Source organism: Ranitomeya variabilis, chromosome 6 (assembly GCF_051348905.1).
Source record: "Ranitomeya variabilis isolate aRanVar5 chromosome 6, aRanVar5.hap1, whole genome shotgun sequence".
Classification (NCBI taxonomy): domain Eukaryota; kingdom Metazoa; phylum Chordata; class Amphibia; order Anura; family Dendrobatidae; genus Ranitomeya; species Ranitomeya variabilis.
Window position 1 is genome coordinate 116,701,605 of NC_135237.1, and position 18,937 is coordinate 116,720,541.

Here is an 18,937-nt window from a genome sequence, read left to right on the forward strand (position 1 = left end):
AGGTTCAAAGAACGCTGATAGTTCTGCATACGGCTGGAGTGTACGGGCGAACGGCGGATATGCGAGCAAAGTCTGCGCACTTTGAGGAGCAGGTCGGGTAACCCCGGATAACTTTTCAGGAAGCACTGCACCACCAGGTTTAAGGTGTGAGCCAGGCAAGGAATGTGTTTCAGTTGGGAAAGGGCTATGGCAGCCATGAAATTCCTTCCATTATCACTCACTACGTTGCCTGCCTCAAGATGTACAGTGCCCAGCCATGACTGAGTTTCTTGGTTCAAGAACTCAGACAGAACTTCCGCGGTGTGTCTGTTGTCGCCCAAACACTTCATTGCCAATACAGCCTGCTGACGCTTGCCACTAGCTACTATGTAGGGGAGACCACGATGGAAGTTAAAGCGAGGATTTCAAAACATAAAAGTAGAGTTGAGCGACTTTCATTTTTTTAAGATCGAGTCGGGTTTTGTGAAACCCGACTTTGTCCAGAGTCGAGTCGAGTGCAGTCGGCCGATTATCGCTAAAAGTCGGGGATCGACCGAAACACGAAACCCAATGCAAGTCAATGGGGAAGCATAGTCGGCAGTGAGTGGAGGCCAGGAAAACACCTACAGTGCCCATTTTAATGCCAAAAACATCCATTCTTGTTTCTGAAGCTTGTCAATCTTAATTAACTTTATAATAATAGTAGGGCATAGGAAATTGGGGGTCATTTGGCAAAAGTTGTGGGGGGAGTAGGGCTGGCTCAAGTTTTTCGTGGGCCCAGGAAACGCGGACTACGTCACGGCGGTGGAGCAGGGAGAGGTAAGTATTTCAACGTTGCAAGTGCTGTGATCCTGAGCAAGAAGGGGGGGCCCACTAGTTCGCATTGGCACTGGCACAGGGCCCCTCAAAGTACGGCGGTGTGTTTGCATGGCGGGGGCGCCTCCCACCAGCAGCGACACTTTTGCGTACTCTGAGGGGCCCTGTGCCAGTGACGTCGCCAACGAGTATGCCCCCCCCCCACCTGATGAAGGAACCTGCACTTTCATCTGCACCTTCCTCTTTGTCCCTGTGTAAGATGGTATAACATGCGGGAAGGGGAACCTTACTTTCAGCAGGGTCAGATTCTGGCTGTGTAGAGTACAAGGGGAATGTAGTGGTCTAGGTCAATGTACCAGCAGACTCATCTAGCAGTGGCTGGGCAATGGGCAGGATGAGGAGGAAACAGATATAGGGCCAAAGAATAAAGTAGGCTAAATGCAGTTCAAAATTGGTAACAGGACTAAACAGGCGGCATTGCTTTGTTCAGTGGAGTAGCAAACCCAAGAGCAGCAGACACTGTTTCAAGGGCCTAACCACACTAGTAGGCCAAATGCAGTTTAATATCTGATAGTATAGGCCGAAAACCAGAATGTGGAAGCTCAGCTTTGTTCAGTTGAGGACAACACCAGGGAGGGGCAGACACCTTTAGTAGGCCGGAACAGCCAATTTCATTTTTAAAAATGGTAATTTGGAACAGAAGGTTGAAGCACAGCTTTATTCAGTTGAGGACAACAGCAGGCAGGGGCAGACACCTTTAGTAGGCCGGAACAGCCAATTTCATTTTTAAAAATGGTAATTTGGAACAGAAGGTTGAAGCACAGCTTTATTCAGTTGCAGCTTCTTGGCAATAATGTAAAGAAGACGCGACAGGACAACACTCGGTGGATGCCATATCTGTATTTTCAATGGAAAAAAACCTTTCAGTTAAGTACTTGTAGGAGAAAGTTTTTGTAGCTGGAGGCCAATTTTTTGTACTGTACCAGTTTGTTGTTGTATGTTTGGAACAGAAGGTTGAAGCTCAGCTTTATTCAGTTGAGGACAACACCAGGCAGGGGCAGACACCTTTAGTAGGCCGGAACAGCCAATTTCATTTTTAAAAATGGTAATTTGGAACAGAAGGTTGAAGCTCAGCTTTATTCAGTTGAGGACAACACCAGGCAGGGGCAGACACCTTTAGTAGGCCGGAACAGCCAATTTCATTTTTAAAAATGGTAATTTGGAACAGAAGGTTGAAGCTCAGCTTTATTCAGTTGAGGACAACACCAGGCAGGGGCAGACACCTTTAGTAGGCCGGAACAGCCAATTTCATTTTTAAAAATGGTAATTTGGCACAGAAGGTTGAAGCTCAGCTTTATTCAGTTGAGGACAACACCAGGCAGGGGCAGACACCTTTAGTAGGCCGGAACAGCCAATTTCATTTTTAAAAATGGTAATTTGGAACAGAAGGTTGAAGCTCAGCTTTATTCAGTTGAGGACAACACCAGGCAGGGGCAGACACCTTTAGTAGGCCGGAACAGCCAATTTCATTTTTAAAAATGGTAATTTGGCACAGAAGGTTGAAGCTCAGCTTTATTCAGTTGAGGACAACACCAGGCAGGGGCAGACACCTTTAGTAGGCCGGAACAGCCAATTTCATTTTTAAAAATGGTAATTTGGAACAGAAGGTTGAAGCTCAGCTTTATTCAGTTGCAGCTTCTTGGCAATAATGTAAAGAAGACGCGACAGGACAACACTCGGTGGATGCCATATCTGTGTTTTCAATGGAAAAAAACCTTTCAGTTAAGTACTTGTAGGAGAAAGTTTTTGTAGCTGGAGGCCAATTTTTTGTACTGTACCAGTTTGTTGTGGTATGTTTGGAACAGAAGGTTGAAGCTCAGCTTCATTCAGTTGAGGACAACACCAGGCAGGGGCAGACACCTTTAGTAGGCCGGAACAGCCAATTTCATTTTTAAAAATGGTAATTTGGAACAGAAGGTTGAAGCTCAGCTTTATTCAGTTGAGGACAACACCAGGCAGGGGCAGACACCTTTAGTAGGCCGGAACAGCCAATTTCATTTTTAAAAATGGTAATTTGGAACAGAAGGTTGAAGCTCAGCTTTATTCAGTTGAGGACAACACCAGGCAGGGGCAGACACCTTTAGTAGGCCGGAACAGCCAATTTCATTTTTAAAAATGGTAATTTGGCACAGAAGGTTGAAGCTCAGCTTTATTCAGTTGAGGACAACACCAGGCAGGGGCAGACACCTTTAGTAGGCCGGAACAGCCAATTTCATTTTTAAAAATGGTAATTTGGAACAGAAGGTTGAAGCACAGCTTTATTCAGTTGAGGACAACACCAGGCAGGGGCAGACACCTTTAGTAGGCCGGAACAGCCAATTTCATTTTTAAAAATGGTAATTTGGAACAGAAGGTTGAAGCTCAGCTTTATTCAGTTGAGGACAACACCAGGCAGGGGCAGACACCTTTAGTAGGCCGGAACAGCCAATTTCATTTTTAAAAATGGTAATTTGGAACAGAAGGTTGAAGCTCAGCTTTATTCAGTTGAGGACAACACCAGGCAGGGGCAGACACCTTTAGTAGGCCGGAACAGCCAATTTCATTTTTAAAAATGGTAATTTGGCACAGAAGGTTGAAGCTCAGCTTTATTCAGTTGAGGACAACACCAGGCAGGGGCAGACACCTTTAGTAGGCCGGAACAGCCAATTTCATTTTTAAAAATGGTAATTTGGAACAGAAGGTTGAAGCTCAGCTTTATTCAGTTGAGGACAACACCAGGCAGGGGCAGACACCTTTAGTAGGCTGGAACAGCCAATTTCATTTTTAAAAATGGTAATTTGGAACAGAAGGTTGAAGCTCAGCTTTATTCAGTTGAGGACAACACCAGGCAGGGGCAGACTCCTTTAGTAGGCCGGAACAGCCAATTTCATTTTTAAAAATGGTAATTTGGAACAGAAGGTTGAAGCTCAGCTTTATTCAGTTGAGGACAACACCAGGCAGGGGCAGACACCTTTAGTAGGCCGGAACAGCCAATTTCATTTTTAAAAATGGTAATTTGGCACAGAAGGTTGAAGCTCAGCTTTATTCAGTTGAGGACAACACCAGGCAGGGGCAGACACCTTTAGTAGGCCGGAACAGCCAATTTCATTTTTAAAAATGGTAATTTGGAACAGAAGGTTGAAGCTCAGCTTTATTCAGTTGCAGCTTCTTGGCAATAATGTAAAGAAGACGCGACAGGACAACACTCGGTGGATGCCATATCTGTGTTTTCAATGGAAAAAAACCTTTCAGTTAAGTACTTGTAGGAGAAAGTTTTTGTAGCTGGAGGCCAATTTTTTGTACTGTACCAGTTTGTTGTGGTATGTTTGGAACAGAAGGTTGAAGCTCAGCTTTATTCAGTTGAGGACAACACCAGGCAGGGGCAGACACCTTTAGTAGGCCGGAACAGCCAATTTCATTTTTAAAAATGGTAATTTGGAACAGAAGGTTGAAGCTCAGCTTTATTCAGTTGAGGACAACACCAGGCAGGGGCAGACACCTTTAGTAGGCCGGAACAGCCAATTTCATATTTAAAAATGGTAATTTGGAACAGAAGGTTGAAGCTCAGCTTTATTCAGTTGAGGACAACACCAGGCAGGGGCAGACACCTTTAGTAGGCCGGAACAGCCAATTTCATTTTTAAAAATGGTAATTTGGAACAGAAGGTTGAAGCTCAGCTTTATTCAGTTGAGGACAACACCAGGCAGGGGCAGACACCTTTAGTAGGCCGGAACAGCCAATTTCATTTTTAAAAATGGTAATTTGGCACAGAAGGTTGAAGCTCAGCTTTATTCAGTTGAGGACAACACCAGGCAGGGGCAGACACCTTTAGTAGGCCGGAACAGCCAATTTCATTTTTAAAAATGGTAATTTGGAACAGAAGGTTGAAGCACAGCTTTATTCAGTTGCAGCTTCTTGGCAATAATGTAAAGAAGACGCGACAGGACAACACTCGGTGGATGCCATATCTGTGTTTTCAATGGAAAAAAACCTTTCAGTTACAGTGCCTAAAAGTAGTATTCAACCCCCTGCAGATTTAGCAGGTTTAATAAGATGCAAATAAGTTAGAGCCTTCAATCTTCAAACAAGAGCAGGATTTATTTACAGATGCATAAATCTTACAAACCAAAAAGTTTTGTTGCTCATTTAAATTTTTATAAATTTTAAACATAAAAGTGTGGGTCAATTATTATTCAACCACTAGGTTTAATATTTTGTGGAATAACCTTTGTTTGCAATTACAGCTAATAATCGTCTTTTATAAGACCTGATCAGGCCGGCACAGGTCTCTGGAGTTATCTTGGCCCACTCCTCCATGCAGATCTTCTCCAAGTTATCTAGGTTCTTTGGGTGTCTCATGTGGACTTTAATCTTGAGCTCCTTCCACAAGTTTTCAATTGTGTTAAGGTCAGGAGACTGACTAGGCCACTGCAACACCTTGATTTTTTGCCTCTTGAACCAGGCCTTGGTTTTCTTGGCTGTGTGCTTTGGGTCGTTGTCTTGTTGGAAGATGAAATGACGACCCATCTTAAGATCCTTGATGGAGGAGCGGAGGTTCTTGGCCAAAATCTCCAGGTAGGCCGTGCTATCCATCTTCCCATGGATGTGGACCAGATGGCCAGGCCCCTTGGCTGAGAAACAGCCCACAGCATGATGCTGCCACCACCATGCTTGACTGTAGGGATGGTATTCTTGGGGTCGTATGCAATGCCATCCAGTCTCCAAACGTCACGTGTGTGGTTGGCACCAAAGATCTCGATCTTGGTCTCATCAGACCAGAGAACCTTGAACCAGTCAGTCTCAGAGTCCTCCAAGTGATCATGAGCAAACTGTAGACGAGCCTTGACATGACGCTTTGAAAGTAAAGGTACCTTACGGGCTCGTCTGGAACGGAGACCATTGCAGTGGAGTACGTTACTTATGGTATTGACTGAAACCAATGTCCCCACTGCCATGAGATCTTCCCGGAGCTCCTTCCTTGTTGTCCTTGGGTTAGCCTTGACTCTTCGGACAAGCCTGGCCTCGGCACGGGAGGAAACTTTCAAAGGCTGTGCAGGCCGTGGAAGGCTAACAGTAGTTCCATAAGCCTTCCACTTCCGGATGATGCTCCCAACAGTGGAGACAGGTAGGCCCAACTCCTTGGAAAGGGTTTTGCACCCCTTGCCAGCCTTGTGACCCTCCACGATCTTGTCTCTGATGGCCTTGGAATGCCCCTTTGTCTTTCCCATGTTGACCATGTTTGAGTGCTGTTCACAAGTTTGGGGAGGGTCTTAAATAGTCAGAAAAGGCTGGAAAAAGAGATAATTAATCCAAACATGTGAAGCTCATTGTTCTTTGTGCCTGAACTACTTTTTAATACTTTAGGGGAACCAAACAGAATTCTGGTGGGTTGAGGGGTTGAATAATAAATGACCGTCTGAAAAGACTTTTCACAATTTAAAAAATAAATAAACAAAGAAATAACATTGTTTTTTGCTGCAGTGCATTTCACACTTCCAGGCTGATCTACAGTCCAAATGTCACAATGCCAAGTTAATTCCAAATGTGTAAACCTGCTAAATCTGCAGGGGGTTGAATACTACTTGTAGGCACTGTAAGTACTTGTAGGAGAAAGTTTTTGTAGCTGGAGGCCAATTTTTTGTACTGTACCAGTTTGTTGTTGTATGTTTGGAACAGAAGGTTGAAGCTCAGCTTTATTCAGTTGAGGACAACACCAGGCAGGGGCAGACACCTTTAGTAGGCCGGAACAGCCAATTTCATTTTTAAAAATGGTAATTTGGAACAGAAGGTTGAAGCTCAGCTTTATTCAGTTGAGGACAACACCAGGCAGGGGCAGACACCTTTAGTAGGCCGGAACAGCCAATTTCATTTTTAAAAATGGTAATTTGGAACAGAAGGTTGAAGCTCAGCTTTATTCAGTTGAGGACAACACCAGGCAGGGGCAGACACCTTTAGTAGGCCGGAACAGCCAATTTCATTTTTAAAAATGATAATTTGGAACAGAAGGTTGAAGCTCAGCTTTATTCAGTTGAGGACAACACCAGGCAGGGGCAGACACCTTTAGTAGGCCGGAACAGCCAATTTCATTTTTAAAAATGGTAATTTGGCACAGAAGGTTGAAGCTCAGCTTTATTCAGTTGAGGACAACACCAGGCAGGGGCAGACACCTTTAGTAGGCCGGAACAGCCAATTTCATTTTTAAAAATGGTAATTTGGAACAGAAGGTTGAAGCTCAGCTTTATTCAGTTGAGGACAACACCAGGCAGGGGCAGACACCTTTAGTAGGCCGGAACACCCAATTTCATTTTTAAAAATGGTAATTTGGAACAGAAGGTTGAAGCTCAGCTTTATTCAGTTGCAGCTTCTTGGCAATAATGTAAAGAAGACGCGACAGGACAACACTCGGTGGATGCCATATCTGTGTTTTCAATGGAAAAAAACCTTTCAGTTAAGTACTTGTAGAAGAAAGTTTTTGTAGCTGGAGGCCAATTTTTTGTACTGTACCAGTTTGTTGTTGTATGTTTGGAACAGAAGGTTGAAGCTCAGCTTTATTCAGTTGAGGACAACACCAGGCAGGGGCAGACACCTTTAGTAGGCCGGAACAGCCAATTTCATTTTTAAAAATGGTAATTTGGAACAGAAGGTTGAAGCTCAGCTTTATTCAGTTGAGGACAACACCAGGCAGTGGCAGACACCTTTAGTAGGCCGGAACAGCCAATTTCATTTTTAAAAATGGTAATTTGGCACAGAAGGTTGAAGCTCAGCTTTATTCAGTTGAGGACAACACCAGGAAGGGGCAGACACCTTTAGTAGGCCGGAACAGCCAATTTCATTTTTAAAAATGGTAATTTGGAACAGAAGGTTGAAGCACAGCTTTATTCAGTTGAGGACAACACCAGGCAGGGGCAGACACCTTTAGTAGGCCGGAACAGCCAATTTCATTTTTAAAAATGGTAATTTGGAACAGAAGGTTGAAGCTCAGCTTTATTCAGTTGCAGCTTCTTGGCAATAATGTAAAGAAGACGCGACAGGACAACACTCGGTGGATGCCATATCTGTGTTTTCAATGGAAAAAAACCTTTCAGTTAAGTACTTGTAGGAGAAAGTTTTTGTAGCTGGAGGCCAATTTTTTGTACTGTACCAGTTTGTTGTTGTATGTTTGGAACAGAAGGTTGAAGCTCAGCTTTATTCAGTTGAGGACAACACCAGGCAGGGGCAGACACCTTTAGTAGGCCGGAACAGCCAATTTCATTTTTAAAAATGGTAATTTGGAACAGAAGGTTGAAGCTCAGCTTTATTCAGTTGAGGACAACACCAGGCAGGGGCAGACACCTTTAGTAGGCCGGAACAGCCAATTTCATTTTTAAAAATGGTAATTTGGAACAGAAGGTTGAAGCTCAGCTTTATTCAGTTGAGGACAACACCAGGCAGGGGCAGACACCTTTAGTAGGCTGGAACAGCCAATTTCATTTTTAAAAATGGTAATTTGGAACAGAAGGTTGAAGCATAGCTTTATTCAGTTGAGGACAACACCAGGCAGGGGCAGACACCTTTAGTAGGCCGGAACAGCCAATTTCATTTTTAAAAATGGTAATTTGGAACAGAAGGTTGAAGCTCAGCTTTATTCAGTTGCAGCTTCTTGGCAATAATGTAAAGAAGACGCGACAGGACAACACTCGGTGGATGCCATATCTGTGTTTTCAATGGAAAAAAACCTTTCAGTTAAGTACTTGTAGGAGAAAGTTTTTGTAGCTGGAGGCCAATTTTTTGTACTGTACCAGTTTGTTGTTGTATGTTTGGAACAGAAGGTTGAAGCTCAGCTTTATTCAGTTGAGGACAACACCAGGCAGGGGCAGACACCTTTAGTAGGCCGGAACAGCCAATTTCATTTTTAAAAATAGTAATTTGGAACAGAAGGTTGAAGCTCAGCTTTATTCAGTTGAGGACAACACCAGGCAGGGGCAGACACCTTTAGTAGGCCGGAACAGCCAATTTCATTTTTAAAAATGGTAATTTGGAACAGAAGGTTGAAGCTCAGCTTTATTCAGTTGAGGACAACACCAGGCAGGGGCAGACACCTTTAGTAGGCCGGAACAGCCAATTTCATTTTTAAAAATGGTAATTTGGAACAGAAGGTTGAAGCACAGCTTTATTCAGTTGCAGCTTCTTGGCAATAATGTAAAGAAGACGCGACAGGACAACACTCGGTGGATGCCATATCTGTGTTTTCAATGGAAAAAAACCTTTCAGTTAAGTACTTGTAGGAGAAAGTTTTTATAGCTGGAGGCCAATTTTTTGTACTGTACCAGTTTGTTGTTGTATGTTTGGAACAGAAGGTTGAAGCTCAGCTTTATTCAGTTGAGGACAACACCAGGCAGGGGCAGACACCTTTAGTAGGCCGGAACAGCCAATTTCATTTTTAAAAATGGTAATTTGGAACAGAAGGTTGAAGCTCAGCTTTATTCAGTTGAGGACAACACCAGGCAGGGGCAGACACCTTTAGTAGGCCGGAACAGCCAATTTCATATTTAAAAATGGTAATTTGGAACAGAAGGTTGAAGCTCAGCTTTATTCAGTTGAGGACAACACCAGGCAGGGGCAGACACCTTTAGTAGGCCGGAACAGCCAATTTCATTTTTAAAAATGGTAATTTGGAACAGAAGGTTGAAGCTCAGCTTTATTCAGTTGAGGACAACACCAGGCAGGGGCAGACACCTTTAGTAGGCCGGAACAGCCAATTTCATTTTTAAAAATGGTAATTTGGCACAGAAGGTTGAAGCTCAGCTTTATTCAGTTGAGGACAACACCAGGCAGGGGCAGACACCTTTAGTAGGCCGGAACAGCCAATTTCATTTTTAAAAATGGTAATTTGGAACAGAAGGTTGAAGCACAGCTTTATTCAGTTGCAGCTTCTTGGCAATAATGTAAAGAAGACGCGACAGGACAACACTCGGTGGATGCCATATCTGTGTTTTCAATGGAAAAAAACCTTTCAGTTACAGTGCCTAAAAGTAGTATTCAACCCCCTGCAGATTTAGCAGGTTTAATAAGATGCAAATAAGTTAGAGCCTTCAATCTTCAAACAAGAGCAGGATTTATTTACAGATGCATAAATCTTACAAACCAAAAAGTTTTGTTGCTCATTTAAATTTTTATAAATTTTAAACATAAAAGTGTGGGTCAATTATTATTCAACCACTAGGTTTAATATTTTGTGGAATAACCTTTGTTTGCAATTACAGCTAATAATCGTCTTTTATAAGACCTGATCAGGCCGGCACAGGTCTCTGGAGTTATCTTGGCCCACTCCTCCATGCAGATCTTCTCCAAGTTATCTAGGTTCTTTGGGTGTCTCATGTGGACTTTAATCTTGAGCTCCTTCCACAAGTTTTCAATTGTGTTAAGGTCAGGAGACTGACTAGGCCACTGCAACACCTTGATTTTTTGCCTCTTGAACCAGGCCTTGGTTTTCTTGGCTGTGTGCTTTGGGTCGTTGTCTTGTTGGAAGATGAAATGACGACCCATCTTAAGATCCTTGATGGAGGAGCGGAGGTTCTTGGCCAAAATCTCCAGGTAGGCCGTGCTATCCATCTTCCCATGGATGTGGACCAGATGGCCAGGCCCCTTGGCTGAGAAACAGCCCACAGCATGATGCTGCCACCACCATGCTTGACTGTAGGGATGGTATTCTTGGGGTCGTATGCAATGCCATCCAGTCTCCAAACGTCACGTGTGTGGTTGGCACCAAAGATCTCGATCTTGGTCTCATCAGACCAGAGAACCTTGAACCAGTCAGTCTCAGAGTCCTCCAAGTGATCATGAGCAAACTGTAGACGAGCCTTGACATGACGCTTTGAAAGTAAAGGTACCTTACGGGCTCGTCTGGAACGGAGACCATTGCAGTGGAGTACGTTACTTATGGTATTGACTGAAACCAATGTCCCCACTGCCATGAGATCTTCCCGGAGCTCCTTCCTTGTTGTCCTTGGGTTAGCCTTGACTCTTCGGACAAGCCTGGCCTCGGCACGGGAGGAAACTTTCAAAGGCTGTGCAGGCCGTGGAAGGCTAACAGTAGTTCCATAAGCCTTCCACTTCCGGATGATGCTCCCAACAGTGGAGACAGGTAGGCCCAACTCCTTGGAAAGGGTTTTGCACCCCTTGCCAGCCTTGTGACCCTCCACGATCTTGTCTCTGATGGCCTTGGAATGCCCCTTTGTCTTTCCCATGTTGACCATGTTTGAGTGCTGTTCACAAGTTTGGGGAGGGTCTTAAATAGTCAGAAAAGGCTGGAAAAAGAGATAATTAATCCAAACATGTGAAGCTCATTGTTCTTTGTGCCTGAACTACTTTTTAATACTTTAGGGGAACCAAACAGAATTCTGGTGGGTTGAGGGGTTGAATAATAAATGACCGTCTGAAAAGACTTTTCACAATTTAAAAAATAAATAAACAAAGAAATAACATTGTTTTTTGCTGCAGTGCATTTCACACTTCCAGGCTGATCTACAGTCCAAATGTCACAATGCCAAGTTAATTCCAAATGTGTAAACCTGCTAAATCTGCAGGGGGTTGAATACTACTTGTAGGCACTGTAAGTACTTGTAGGAGAAAGTTTTTGTAGCTGGAGGCCAATTTTTTGTACTGTACCAGTTTGTTGTTGTATGTTTGGAACAGAAGGTTGAAGCTCAGCTTTATTCAGTTGAGGACAACACCAGGCAGGGGCAGACACCTTTAGTAGGCCGGAACAGCCAATTTCATTTTTAAAAATGGTAATTTGGAACAGAAGGTTGAAGCTCAGCTTTATTCAGTTGAGGACAACACCAGGCAGGGGCAGACACCTTTAGTAGGCCGGAACAGCCAATTTCATTTTTAAAAATGGTAATTTGGAACAGAAGGTTGAAGCTCAGCTTTATTCAGTTGAGGACAACACCAGGCAGGGGCAGACACCTTTAGTAGGCCGGAACAGCCAATTTCATTTTTAAAAATGATAATTTGGAACAGAAGGTTGAAGCTCAGCTTTATTCAGTTGAGGACAACACCAGGCAGGGGCAGACACCTTTAGTAGGCCGGAACAGCCAATTTCATTTTTAAAAATGGTAATTTGGCACAGAAGGTTGAAGCTCAGCTTTATTCAGTTGAGGACAACACCAGGCAGGGGCAGACACCTTTAGTAGGCCGGAACAGCCAATTTCATTTTTAAAAATGGTAATTTGGAACAGAAGGTTGAAGCTCAGCTTTATTCAGTTGAGGACAACACCAGGCAGGGGCAGACACCTTTAGTAGGCCGGAACACCCAATTTCATTTTTAAAAATGGTAATTTGGAACAGAAGGTTGAAGCTCAGCTTTATTCAGTTGCAGCTTCTTGGCAATAATGTAAAGAAGACGCGACAGGACAACACTCGGTGGATGCCATATCTGTGTTTTCAATGGAAAAAAACCTTTCAGTTAAGTACTTGTAGAAGAAAGTTTTTGTAGCTGGAGGCCAATTTTTTGTACTGTACCAGTTTGTTGTTGTATGTTTGGAACAGAAGGTTGAAGCTCAGCTTTATTCAGTTGAGGACAACACCAGGCAGGGGCAGACACCTTTAGTAGGCCGGAACAGCCAATTTCATTTTTAAAAATGGTAATTTGGAACAGAAGGTTGAAGCTCAGCTTTATTCAGTTGAGGACAACACCAGGCAGTGGCAGACACCTTTAGTAGGCCGGAACAGCCAATTTCATTTTTAAAAATGGTAATTTGGCACAGAAGGTTGAAGCTCAGCTTTATTCAGTTGAGGACAACACCAGGAAGGGGCAGACACCTTTAGTAGGCCGGAACAGCCAATTTCATTTTTAAAAATGGTAATTTGGAACAGAAGGTTGAAGCACAGCTTTATTCAGTTGAGGACAACACCAGGCAGGGGCAGACACCTTTAGTAGGCCGGAACAGCCAATTTCATTTTTAAAAATGGTAATTTGGAACAGAAGGTTGAAGCTCAGCTTTATTCAGTTGCAGCTTCTTGGCAATAATGTAAAGAAGACGCGACAGGACAACACTCGGTGGATGCCATATCTGTGTTTTCAATGGAAAAAAACCTTTCAGTTAAGTACTTGTAGGAGAAAGTTTTTGTAGCTGGAGGCCAATTTTTTGTACTGTACCAGTTTGTTGTTGTATGTTTGGAACAGAAGGTTGAAGCTCAGCTTTATTCAGTTGAGGACAACACCAGGCAGGGGCAGACACCTTTAGTAGGCCGGAACAGCCAATTTCATTTTTAAAAATGGTAATTTGGAACAGAAGGTTGAAGCTCAGCTTTATTCAGTTGAGGACAACACCAGGCAGGGGCAGACACCTTTAGTAGGCCGGAACAGCCAATTTCATTTTTAAAAATGGTAATTTGGAACAGAAGGTTGAAGCTCAGCTTTATTCAGTTGAGGACAACACCAGGCAGGGGCAGACACCTTTAGTAGGCTGGAACAGCCAATTTCATTTTTAAAAATGGTAATTTGGAACAGAAGGTTGAAGCATAGCTTTATTCAGTTGAGGACAACACCAGGCAGGGGCAGACACCTTTAGTAGGCCGGAACAGCCAATTTCATTTTTAAAAATGGTAATTTGGAACAGAAGGTTGAAGCTCAGCTTTATTCAGTTGCAGCTTCTTGGCAATAATGTAAAGAAGACGCGACAGGACAACACTCGGTGGATGCCATATCTGTGTTTTCAATGGAAAAAAACCTTTCAGTTAAGTACTTGTAGGAGAAAGTTTTTGTAGCTGGAGGCCAATTTTTTGTACTGTACCAGTTTGTTGTTGTATGTTTGGAACAGAAGGTTGAAGCTCAGCTTTATTCAGTTGAGGACAACACCAGGCAGGGGCAGACACCTTTAGTAGGCCGGAACAGCCAATTTCATTTTTAAAAATAGTAATTTGGAACAGAAGGTTGAAGCTCAGCTTTATTCAGTTGAGGACAACACCAGGCAGGGGCAGACACCTTTAGTAGGCCGGAACAGCCAATTTCATTTTTAAAAATGGTAATTTGGAACAGAAGGTTGAAGCTCAGCTTTATTCAGTTGAGGACAACACCAGGCAGGGGCAGACACCTTTAGTAGGCCGGAACAGCCAATTTCATTTTTAAAAATGGTAATTTGGAACAGAAGGTTGAAGCACAGCTTTATTCAGTTGCAGCTTCTTGGCAATAATGTAAAGAAGACGCGACAGGACAACACTCGGTGGATGCCATATCTGTGTTTTCAATGGAAAAAAACCTTTCAGTTAAGTACTTGTAGGAGAAAGTTTTTATAGCTGGAGGCCAATTTTTTGTACTGTACCAGTTTGTTGTTGTATGTTTGGAACAGAAGGTTGAAGCTCAGCTTTATTCAGTTGAGGACAACACCAGGCAGGGGCAGACACCTTTAGTAGGCCGGAACAGCCAATTTCATTTTTAAAAATGGTAATTTGGAACAGAAGGTTGAAGCTCAGCTTTATTCAGTTGAGGACAACACCAGGCAGGGGCAGACACCTTTAGTAGGCCGGAACAGCCAATTTCATTTTTAAAAATGGTAATTTGGAACAGAAGGTTGAAGCTCAGCTTTATTCAGTTGCAGCTTCTTGGCAATAATGTAAAGAAGACGCGACAGGACAACACTCGGTGGATGCCATATCTGTGTTTTCAATGGAAAAAAACCTTTCAGTTACAGTGCCTAAAAGTAGTATTCAACCCCCTGCAGATTTAGCAGGTTTAATAAGATGCAAATAAGTTAGAACCTTCAATCTTCAAACAAGAGCAGGATTTATTTACAGATGCATAAATCTTACAAACCAAAAAGTTTTGTTGCTCATTTAAATTTTTATAAATTTTAACCCCTTCACCCCCAAGGGTGGTTTGCACGTTAATGACCGGGCCAATTTTTACAATTCTGACCACTGTCCCTTTATGAGGCTATAACTCTGGAACGCTTTGACGGATCTTGGCGATTCTGACATTGTTTTCTCGTGACATATTGTACTTCATGTTAGTGGTAAAATTTATTCGATATAACTTGCGTTTATTTGTGAAAAAAATGGAAATTTGGCGAAAATTTTGAAAATTTTGCAATTTTCCAACTTTGAATTTTTATGCCCTTAAATCACAGACATATGTCACGCAAAATACTTAATAAGTAACATTTCCCACATGTCTACTTTACATCAGTACAATTTTGGAACCAAAATTTTTTTTTGTGACGGAGTTATAAGGGTTAAAAGTTGACCAGCAATTTCTCATTTTTACAACACCATTTTTTTTTAGGGACCACATCTCATTTGAAGTCATTTTGAGGGGTCTATATGATAGAAAATACTCAAGTGTGACACCATTCTAAAAACTGCACCCCTCAAGGTGCTCAAAACCACATTCAAGAAGTTTATTAACCCTTCAGGTGTTTCACAGGAATTTTTGGAATGTTTAAATAAAAATGAACATTTAACTTTTTTTCACACAAAATTTATTTCAGCTCCAATTTGTTTTATTTTACCAAGGGTAACAGGAGAAAATGGACCCCCAAAGTTGTTGTACAATTTGTCCTGAGTACGCTGATACCCCATATGTGGGGGTAGACCACTGTTTGGGCGTATGGCAGAGCTCGGAAGGAAAGGAGCGCCATTTGACTTTTCAATGCAAAATTGACTGGAATTGAGATGGGACGCCATGTTGCGTTTGGAGAGCCCCTGATGTGCCTAAACACTGAAACCCCCTACAAGTGACACCATTTTGGAAAGTAGACCCCCTAAGGAACTTATCTTGATGTGTGGTGAGCACTTTGACCCACCAAGTGCTTCACAGAAGTTTATAATGCAGAGCCGTAAAAATAAAAAATCATATTTTTTCACAAAAATGATCTTTTCGCCCCCAATTTTTTATTTTCCCAAGGGTAAGAGAAGAAATTGGACCCCAAAAAATGTTGTGCAATTTGTCCTGAGTACGATGATACCCCATATGTGGGTGTAAACCATTGTTTGGGCGCATGGCAGAGCTTGGAAGGGAAGGAGCGCCATTTGACTTTTCAATGCAAAATTGACTGGAATTGAGATGGGACGCCATGTTGCGTTTGGAGAGCCCCTGATGTGCCTAAACACTGAAACCCCCTACAAGTGACACCATTTTGGAAAGTAGACCCCCTAAGGAACTTATCTTGATGTGTGGTGAGCACTTTGACCCACCAAGTGCTTCACAGAAGTTTATAATGCAGAGCCGTAAAAATAAAAAATCATATTTTTTCACAAAAATGATCTTTTCGCCCCCAATTTTTTATTTTCCCAAGGGTAAGAGAAGAAATTGGACCCCAAAAAATGTTGTGCAATTTGTCCTGAGTACGATGATACCCCATATGTGGGTGTAAACCATTGTTTGGGCGCATGGCAGAGCTTAGAAGGGAAGGAGCGCCATTTGACTTTTCAATGCAAAATTGACTGGAATTGAGATGGGACGCCATGTTGCGTTTGGAGAGCCCCTGATGTGCCTAAACACTGAAACCCCCTACAAGTGACACCATTTTGGAAAGTAGACCCCCTAAGGAACTTATCTTGATGTGTGGTGAGCACTTTGACCCACCAAGTGCTTCACAGAAGTTTATAATGCAGAGCCGTAAAAATAAAAAATCATATTTTTTCACAAAAATGATCTTTTCGCCCCCAATTTTTTATTTTCCCAAGGGTAAGAGAAGAAATTGGACCCCAAAAAATGTTGTGCAATTTGTCCTGAGTACGATGATACCCCATATGTGGGTGTAAACCATTGTTTGGGCGCATGGCAGAGCTTGGAAGGGAAGGAGCGCCATTTGACTTTTCAATGCAAAATTGACTGGAATTGAGATGGGACGCCATGTTGCGTTTGGAGAGCCCCTGATGTGCCTAAACACTGAAACCCCCTACAAGTGACACCATTTTGGAAAGTAGACCCCCTAAGGAACTTATCTTGATGTGTGGTGAGCACTTTGACCCACCAAGTGCTTCACAGAAGTTTATAATGCAGAGCCGTAAAAATAAAAAATCATATTTTTTCACAAAAATGATCTTTTCGCCCCCAATTTTTTATTTTCCCAAGGGTAAGAGAAGAAATTGGACCCCAAAAAATGTTGTGCAATTTGTCCTGAGTACGATGATACCCCATATGTGGGTGTAAACCATTGTTTGGGCGCATGGCAGAGCTTAGAAGGAAAGGAGCGCCATTTGACTTTTCAATGCAAAATTGACTGGAATTGAGATGGGACGCCATGTTGCGTTTGGAGAGCCCCTGATGTGCCTAAACACTGAAACCCCCTACAAGTGACACCATTTTGGAAAGTAGACCCCCTAAGGAACTTATCTTGATGTGTGGTGAGCACTTTGACCCACCAAGTGCTTCACAGAAGTTTATAATGCAGAGCCGTAAAAATAAAAAATCATATTTTTTCACAAAAATGATCTTTTCGCCCCCAATTTTTTATTTTCCCAAGGGTAAGAGAAGAAATTGGACCCCAAAAAATGTTGTGCAATTTGTCCTGAGTACGATGATACCCCATATGTGGGTGTAAACCATTGTTTGGGCGCATGGCAGAGCTTAGAAGGGAAGGAGCGCCATTTGACTTTTCAATGCAAAATTGACTGGAATTGAGATGGGACGCCATGTTGCGTTTGGAGAGCCCCTGATGTGCCTAAACACTGAAACCCCCTACAAGTGACACCATTTTGGAAAGTAGACCCCCTAAGGAACTTATCTTGATGTGTGGTGAGCACTTTGACCCACCAAGTGCTTCACAGAAGTTTATAATGCAGAGCCGTAAAAATAAAAAATCATATTTTTTCACAAAAATGATCTTTTCGCCCCCAATTTGTTATTTTCCCAAGGGTAAGAGAAGAAATTGGACCCAAAAAAATGTTGGCCAATTTGTCCTGAGTACGCTGATACCCCATATGTGGGTGTAAACCATTGTTTGGGCGCATGGCAGAGCTTGGAAGGGAAGGAGCGCCATTTGACTTTTCAATGCAAAATTGACTGGAATTGAGATGGGACGCCATGTTGCGTTTGGAGAGCCCCTGATGTGCCTAAACACTGAAACCCCCTACAAGTGACACCATTTTGGAAAGTAGACCCCCTAAGGAACTTATCTTGATGTGTGGTGAGCACTTTGACCCACCAAGTGCTTCACAGAAGTTTATAATGCAGAGCCGTAAAAATAAAAAATCATATTTTTTCACAAAAATGATCTTTTTGCCCCCAATTTGTTATTTTCCCAAGGGTAAGAGAAGAAATTGGACCCCAAAAAATGTTGGCCAATTTGTCCTGAGTACGCTGATACCCCATATGTGGGTGTAAACCATTGTTTGGGCGCATGGCAGAGCTTGGAAGGGAAGGAGCGCCATTTGACTTTTCAATGCAAAATTGACTGGAATTGAGATGGGACGCCATGTTGCGTTTGGAGAGCCCCTGATGTGCCTAAACATTGAAACTCCCTACAAGTGACACCATTTTGGAAAGTAGACCCCCTAAGGATCTTATCTAGATGTGTTTTGAGAGCTTTGAACCCCCAAGTGTTTCACTACAGATTATAACGCAGAGCCGTGAAAATAATTTTTATTTTTTTTCTCAAAAATGATTTTTTAGCACCCAGCTTTGTATTTTTACAAGGGTAACAGAATAAATTGGACCCCAAAATTTGTTTTCCAATTTGTCCTGAGTACGCTGATACCCCATATGTGGGGGGGATCCACTGTTTGGGCGCATGACAGAGCTCGGAAGGGAAGGAGCGCCATTTGGAATGCAGACTTAAATGGATTGGTCAGCAGCCGTCACGTTGCATTTGCAGAGCCCCTGATGTACCCAAACAGTACAAACCCCCCACAAGTGACCCCATATTGGAAACTAGACCTCCCAAGGAACTTATCTAGATGTGTTTTGAGAACTTTGAACCCCCAAGTGTTTCACTAAAGTTTATAGCGCAAAGCCGTGAAAATAAAAATTCTTTTTTTTTTTCACAAAAATGATTTTTTAGCCCCCAGTTTTGTATTTTTACAAGGGTAACAGGATAAATTAGACCCCAAAAGTTGTTGTCCAATTTGTCCTGAGTACGCTGATACCCCATATGTGGGGGGGAACCACTGTTTGGGTGCA